This window comes from Engystomops pustulosus, chromosome 8, assembly GCF_040894005.1.
Source record: "Engystomops pustulosus chromosome 8, aEngPut4.maternal, whole genome shotgun sequence".
In the NCBI taxonomy this organism is placed as follows: domain Eukaryota; kingdom Metazoa; phylum Chordata; class Amphibia; order Anura; family Leptodactylidae; genus Engystomops; species Engystomops pustulosus.
The window spans coordinates 7,584,183-7,591,757 of NC_092418.1; positions in this window are offsets into that span (position 1 = coordinate 7,584,183).

Sequence of the window (7,575 nt, forward strand, 5' to 3'; positions counted from 1 at the left end):
TGAATGCTCCATAGGCCCACTCCGCATAGGAGAGACCGGCCAACCCGGGCCAATGGATGGAAGCGCCCACCCGGTTGTACACCTCTGTGTTAAAGGGGCACTGAAGCAGGAAGTGGTCCATGCTCTCCAGCAGGCCACCGCACTCCTCCCGGGGACAACCCCTTTCCTCAGAGCTCCTACACTTCAGATTGTCCCTCACACACAGCTTTCCATGGAAGCAGCGCCAAGTCACGTCCCAAAACTTCAAGGGGATCCTGATGGAATTCAATAAACTCAAACCCACCCCAAGATCCCGACTTGGGCAATCCCTGAGGGCCAGAGGCTTCTGGAAATGGGTCAACAGAACCCTTTTGTCAAGGATTTTCCTCGACAAGGTCCTGATCTCCCACATTCCCAGACCCCACCGGCGAATCACCTTCAGAACCGGGGTAGCGTAAGCCGGAAGATGCCCATGCGGTGTACGGAGATCCTTCACTTGCCCTCCTGTCTCCCATTCCTGGAAGAAAGGCCGAAACCATCCCCTGCAGGAGTATACCCACGGAGGAGCCCTCTCTTTCCAGAGGTTTGCAACATTGATCTTAAGAAAGGTATTCACTAGGAACACCACAGGGTTGACCATACACAACCCTCCTTGTCTCCTCGTGCGGTAAGTAACCTCCCTCTTGATAAGGTTCAGCCTATTCCCCCATAACAGCTGGAAGAACAGACTGTAGACCCGAGTCCAGAGGGGCTCTGGCAACATGCACACACTGCCCAGATAAATCAACAACGGGAGCAGGTAAGTTTTAATCAGGTGAACCCTTTCTCTGAGGGTCAAAGACCAACCCTTCCACTGGTCCACCCTCTGAGCGGCGATCTTAAGCCTGCCGTCCCAGTTTTGCATGGGGTAATCCCCCTGGCCAAATTCGATGCCGAGAACTTTGGCAGAGTCCTGGGGCCCTGGAAGAGTGTCCGGGAGATCAAAGCCTGGATCCCCCTCTCCCAGCCAGAGACTCTCACACTTATCCCGGTTGATCTTGGACCCAGAAGCCTCTGAGTAGCGGTCAACCTCTGACATCACCCATTGCGCCTCCCCTCCCGAGGACACGAAAACAGTGACATCATCGGCATACGCTACCACTCTAAGAGTGGCTTCCGGTGCTGCCCGATCCATCCCGACTCCCACCAACGGCCCACGATCAACCCTCCTAAGGAATGGGTCAATCGCGAACACGTATAAAAGTGGGCTCAGAGGACAACCCTGGCGAACACCAGACCCGACCTCAAAAGAGCGGCCAATCCAACCGTTCACAAGCGGGAAACTCTCTGCCCCTGCATACAAAACCTTTAGCCAATTGACAAACTCCCCCGGCAGGCCATACCTCAGAAGGACAGACCAGAGGTACTCGTGGTTAACCCGATCAAATGCTTTTGCCTGATCCAAGGACAGCAAGTACCCCTTCCAGTTACCAGCCCTGCCCTGCTCCACTGCCTCCCGGACACAAAGCACAGCACTAAATGTACTGCGGCCTGGAACAGAGCAGTGCTGGGTCCCCGAAAGGAGCCGGGGCGCAAACTGTACCAGCCGATTAAACAGCACCTTTGCCAAAACCTTTCTGTCCGTATTGAGAAGCGCTATGGGACGCCAGTTCTCAATACGAGATCGGTCCTTACCCTTTGACAGGATGATCAGGGCTGACCTCCTCATTGACTTCGGCAGAGCGACCGAGGAAAGACACTCATTGAATACCTCAGTCAAGAGGGGAACCAAGGCGTCCTTAAAGGTCTTATAAAACTCAGATGTTAAGCCATCCGGACCTGGCGATTTCTTGAGGGCGAGCCCTTCAATCGCCAGCCTGACTTCCTCTTCCCTGATCATCTCTGTCAAAATATCAAGAGAGGGGTCTACTCCTGGCTCAGGGACAGTTTCAGCCAGGAAAGCCGACATCACATCCCGATCTAGATCCTTCCTGCCCAAGAGGTGCGAGTAGAAGGATCTGACGACCTCCAGAATCCCTGATCTGGACCTTTTCAGGGATCCCGTACTGTCAACCAGTCCTGTGACAACTTTACCATTCACTGACATCTTGCAGTTTCTGTAAGGGTCGGGCGAGCGGTATTTCCCGTAATCCCTCTCAAAAACCAAAGATGCGTGTCTATCGTACTGACACCTCTTCAGCAAGGATTTCACTCTGGAGATGTCCTCACGACTACCTCCAGTCGAGACGAGATGCTCGAGTTTCCTCCTCAGGCCCTGATACAGGCGGTACCTGTCCAGGCTCCTGAGGCTCGAGAGCTGGCGGAAGAATCTCGCCACCCTTTTCTTGAGCATCTCCCACCACTCTGACTTACTGCTACAAAAGCCCAGCAATGGTACCTGGCTCTGAAGAAAGTCCTCAAAGGATTGTCTGATCTCCGCTTCCTCCAGGAGAGACGAATTGAGCTTCCAGTAGCCTCTTCCCATCCGGGGGGTCTCTGTAACATTCAGAGAAAACAAAATTAGACAGTGGTCGGAGAACTCCACCTCAACAACGGACACTGCTGAAGAGATGGCTTCCTCCTTTAAATAAAACCTGTCTATTCTAGACCTGCAGCTACCCCTATAATAGGTGAACCCCGCGTGGCCTGGGGTGTGCCGGATGTGGACATCCACCAGGCGAGCCTCACTAGCTATGCTATTAAGAGCGACGCTATCATAAGTCAGCTTGTCTCTGGAACCTCCCCTATCCTGGGACCTCGTGACAGCATTGAAGTCCCCTCCAAAGACCACCTGCCGACTTGTAAAAAGGTAGATCCTCATAAAGAGACACTTCCTGTCCCACTTGGACTGGGGACCATAGATGTTAATTAGGCGAAGTTCTTGTCCCTTCATGAGGACATCCAGGATCAGGCACCTCCCCATTTCTAACTCAATAACTCGTCTGCATTCTACCGGTGCGGTAAAAAGTACCGCCACTCCGCTATACGGCTCGGCCGCAAGAGACCAATAGGAAGGCCCGTGTCTCCATTCCCTCTTAGCTTTAAACACGGCCGCCAAATCTGGCAGCCTGGTCTCCTGCAACTCGGCCGAGAAAATCAAAGGCCGCAAATCTAGCCGCATCAGACTTAATGCTGGCGACATTAATGGACGCCAGCGTCAACGGAGTGGGTGCCGCCATCATGAGTGATTGAGTTAGACGGCTTTCTTTTTACCCATCTTACCACCACCCTCGGGAAATGAACACCCCCTTTTTAGACATATTGTGGTGTCCATCTCCCGCACCTCTGATGCTTCAGGGGCAGATCCAGGACCTGCCCCCTCATCCTCGTCTCCAGACTCTGGGCCAGTCTCCCCTCCTGAGGACCCTGACTCCCCAGGGGGAGACTCGGCACCCCCTGCAGGCTCCGCCACCTCTGGCCCTTCACCCTCAGCCCCTCCATCGGCAGGAGAGGCTCTATCCAGGGCCAGGAATCGATTTGAAAGTTCGACCAGCGGGGGGTCGGCTGCACCTTCCTTGGGTACCTTAGTCAGGGAGGGAGAAGATCTTACACCTCCCTTCTTTTTACCCTTTTTCTTCTTTTTGGCGCCATGCTTATGCTTTTCCTCTAGCCACGCCCTATTATCCTCGTCCATACTCTCATAATGGGAGGAGTCTGAGGATGTGGCACCCTCCTCTCTCTCGATCCTCCTGACCTCCTCATCCAGTACATCATCCCCTGGGGCCTCAGCGACAGGTGTGGTCTCCAGGACAGCGCCAGAGGTTGTCCCAGCAGCCCGAGACTCCCCCCGCTCTCCTGTTGACGCTTTTCTAGACGCCTTAGCTGGGCAGGCGTCTTTTTCCTGTCTTTCTTCCCTGGCCCCTCCATTCCTCCGCCTCTGCTAGTCCCCTCCCCAGCAGATTCAGCCTCATGGCTTTCATCCGCTGAGGCTGAGCCCACATTAGCGACGGAAAGAGGACAACGACTGTACGGGTGACCGAGATCACCACACAGGTTACACCTAATCTGCCCTGTACAGGATGCAGCGAGATGGCCGACACCCCCACACAACGCACACTTCTGCACGGTGCAGTTTGCGCTGAAATGTGTGGGGTCACCGCACCTGTGACACAGCTTAGGCTGCCCCCGGTAGAAGATCAGGATCCGATCCCTCCCCAGGAAGGCTGATGAAGGGATGTGGGCGACTGAGTTACCTGAACGCCTCAACTTTACCATGAAGGTCCAGGCCCCTGACCAGATACCAAACTCGTCCCGATTTTTCTCGGGTTCTCCCAACACCTCTCCATAACGATTCATCCAGGTCATGATGTCAAAGCAAGATAGTGATTCGTTACGGGTAAGAACGGTCACTTTCTTGAGTTCGCTCTGGCGGGACACTGCTTGCACAGCAAAGTCCCGCCACTCGGGCTCGTTGTATCTCAGCTCATAGTTGGACCAGAAGAGCTCAAGCCCCTCCGGCCGAACAAAGCTGACATCAAACTCAGATGTACCATAGGGATGGATCAAGGCAAAGATGTCAGCCGCCTTGAAGTCCATCTTCAGCAGCAGCTCAACTACCCGTGCCCGAGGGGGACACACATCACTGCCACGCCACCGAAGACGGACCACATTCCTACGGTTAGCACCCGGCCCGGTTGTCGGGAGCGACCATGGTGTCTCCCTGCCTCTTTGCTCTCGGAAGGCAGACAGGCCGTGCCTCTCTATCCAAAACGACAAATCAACCTCCTGCCCCGCTACATTGATCGTCCTTTCACCCTTCTGTAAGGCCTGCAGGAGGCGCCGTTGCAAAAAGCCGTCCCCAGAGCCCAGAGACGAGGATGATGGAACCCTACTTCCCCCAGCAGCGACACTGGCATAGCTCTTAATAGGGGCCGCCACTGGGGGAGCAACTGGACCAACCCCTGCACCCACCACATTAACACTACCCACCTGCATGTTACACTCAGCCGCGCCACTCACACCACCAGTCACTCCATCACTCACCCCCAAAGCTGGCAAAGATTCTGCACCACTCACACCATTCACATTATCCACCACATCATTACTGACTCCACTCACACTGGCTGGACCAGCAACAACATCAGGGGACATGACCACCTCCGCATCTTCAGGCACAAGGGACGGGGATCCCCCCGCAGCGCATCGCCCAGAGGGGACCACAACTCTTGTCACACCTGTGCCCTCCGCATCATCGGTAGCAGATGTTATTTTACTTCTCCTAGGGCTTGGTAACATTCGCCGCTGTTCTTTAGCCAGTGTGAGGCGCCGCTGATCTCCAATTTCCGTAGAATTCACATTATCCCCAACACCAACACAGAATAACACTTTTTGTCTGGGAGGTCCGGAGCCCTCAGCCTCAGCGACCCCTCCACACTGCCGCCGCCCCATAACCAAGTGATCAGCGGCAACAGCATGAAGAGGCGCCGAGGCACCGGAAGCTGCCACCAGTGCCGGGCTATCCCCCCCTCCCAGCGGGGGACGCACCACAGCACCAGATTTTGATGGTATCGCCACATCCGAGCCGCCCTGACTGTCCAGCCTTGCGGCCGATGCCTCCCCTGCTCCCCCACTGTTACCACAAACAGAGACGGAGCCCATCGCCACATCAGATGTCACACCTGTAATCTCCCTGCACCTTTGCACCGGGTCCACTGCAGAACTCGGGGGGGTTTGGGTAGCAGGGCTTGCACAGTGAGCTGACCCTGCGCTTTGCCCGGGGGGGTTTACAGGGAGGGGGGTAAAGATGAATCTCACCTCTTCTTGCTGCTTTGGCCTGGTCTTCTTACTCTTCCTCCGGCTGCTCCCCCCAGCGGCTTCCTCTGGGAGTTTGTCACCAAAAGAAAAGTTCTCCATGCGCACTGGGGACTCGAGCAGCCGGATCTCTGCCATGAGCGCCCCTCCCTGGCTGCCGGTGTCACTGTCCTCCCCCGAGCGAGGTGTTACCGCTGGCTGTCCTGCAGGGGGCCCACTGCACGAGGCCTACTGATCTTCATACAGGCCGCCAGGTGGGAACTGCTGCTCGTTATCATCATCATCATCCTCCTCCTCCACCTGGCTTGCAGGCTGCAACCCCTTCAGCCTTTGCTCTCTGGTATCAGCCATTTCTGAAAATCTCTCATCATTTAAAAGTTTTTCTTTAAATGGACCGCTGTTATTACAAATAAAGTTCTTTCTCTTCATCAGCTTATCAATGTCAGCTTTAAGTTTGTTAATTTCACAATAAATTTCTGTTTTCCGTTTTTTTTGCGCTGTGTTCGCCCTGGCGCGGGCACATCGCAGCTCCTCCCGGAGCCTCCTGATGGTCTTTGTCGCCTCTTCGTACTCACAGAGGTGGCTCTGGACCCGGGAGGCATAGGTGGATAAAGACTCCCGGGGTCCCTGCACCGCCCAGCCTCCCCCCGCATGGTCAGCCTTACCTCTGTGAGCACTCCGCTTCATGGCTCCAGCCCCGGAAGGACCGCTCTCACCCGCACCGACATCCAGGTTCTTAGGGTGTTGCTTCACATTAGACTCAGGGGGGGTGGGAGTCACACTGCTGCGACTCCTGGTGGAACGTCTCACCCCTGAGTCCTCCATCGCGCTGGCCGGTTGCTGTCCTCTCCTGCCCCCCGCCGGCCTGGCCCGGGAAGCAGGAGCCTGGGAGTCGGCTCCCTCGCTCATCCCCAGGAACCCAACTCCCTCCCTGGGAGAGGAGAGAGCAGGCCCTGGGTAGGTAGATGGATCCTCCAGGAGCTCAGGAGCACAAGCACAGAGCAGCTCCACACACAGACACACCCTCCTCTAACGAGGTAACCGCCTCCAGAGCTGCTCTCACTATTCTGCATACATACATACATGGCATTACTCATCCTGTACTATCCTCCAGAGCTGCACTCACTATTCTGCATACATACATACATGGCATTACTCATCCTGTACTATCCTCCAGAGCTGCGCTCACTATTCTGCATACATACATGGCATTACTCATCATGTACTATCCTCCAGAGCTGCACTCACTATTCTGCATACATACATACATGGCATTACTCATCCTGTACTATCCTCCAGAGCTGCGCTCACTATTCTGCATACATACATGGCATTACTCATCATGTACTATCCTCCAGAGCTGCACTCACTATTCTGCATACATACATACATGGCATTACTCATCCTGTACTATCCTCCAGAGCTGCACTCACTATTCTGCATACATACATGGCATTACTCATCATGTACTATCCTCCAGAGCTGCACTCACTATTCTGCATACATACATACATGGCATTACTCATCATGTACTATCCTCCAGAGCTGCACTCACTATTCTGCATACATACATACATGGCATTACTCATCCTGTACTATCCTCCAGAGCTGCGCTCATTATTCTGCATACATACATACATGGCATTACTCATCCTGTACTATCCTCCAGAGCTGCACTCACTATTCTGCATACATACATACATGGCATTACTCATCCTGTAGATCTTTTATTTTATATAAAAGTAAAAAAACATAACAATACAAACCAAACATAATATACAATATATACAATCTTACCTGCTGGTCCAGCCACATTCACTCCTAGCAAAACAATAACTTACAATACACCGAAATGAATAACACCAA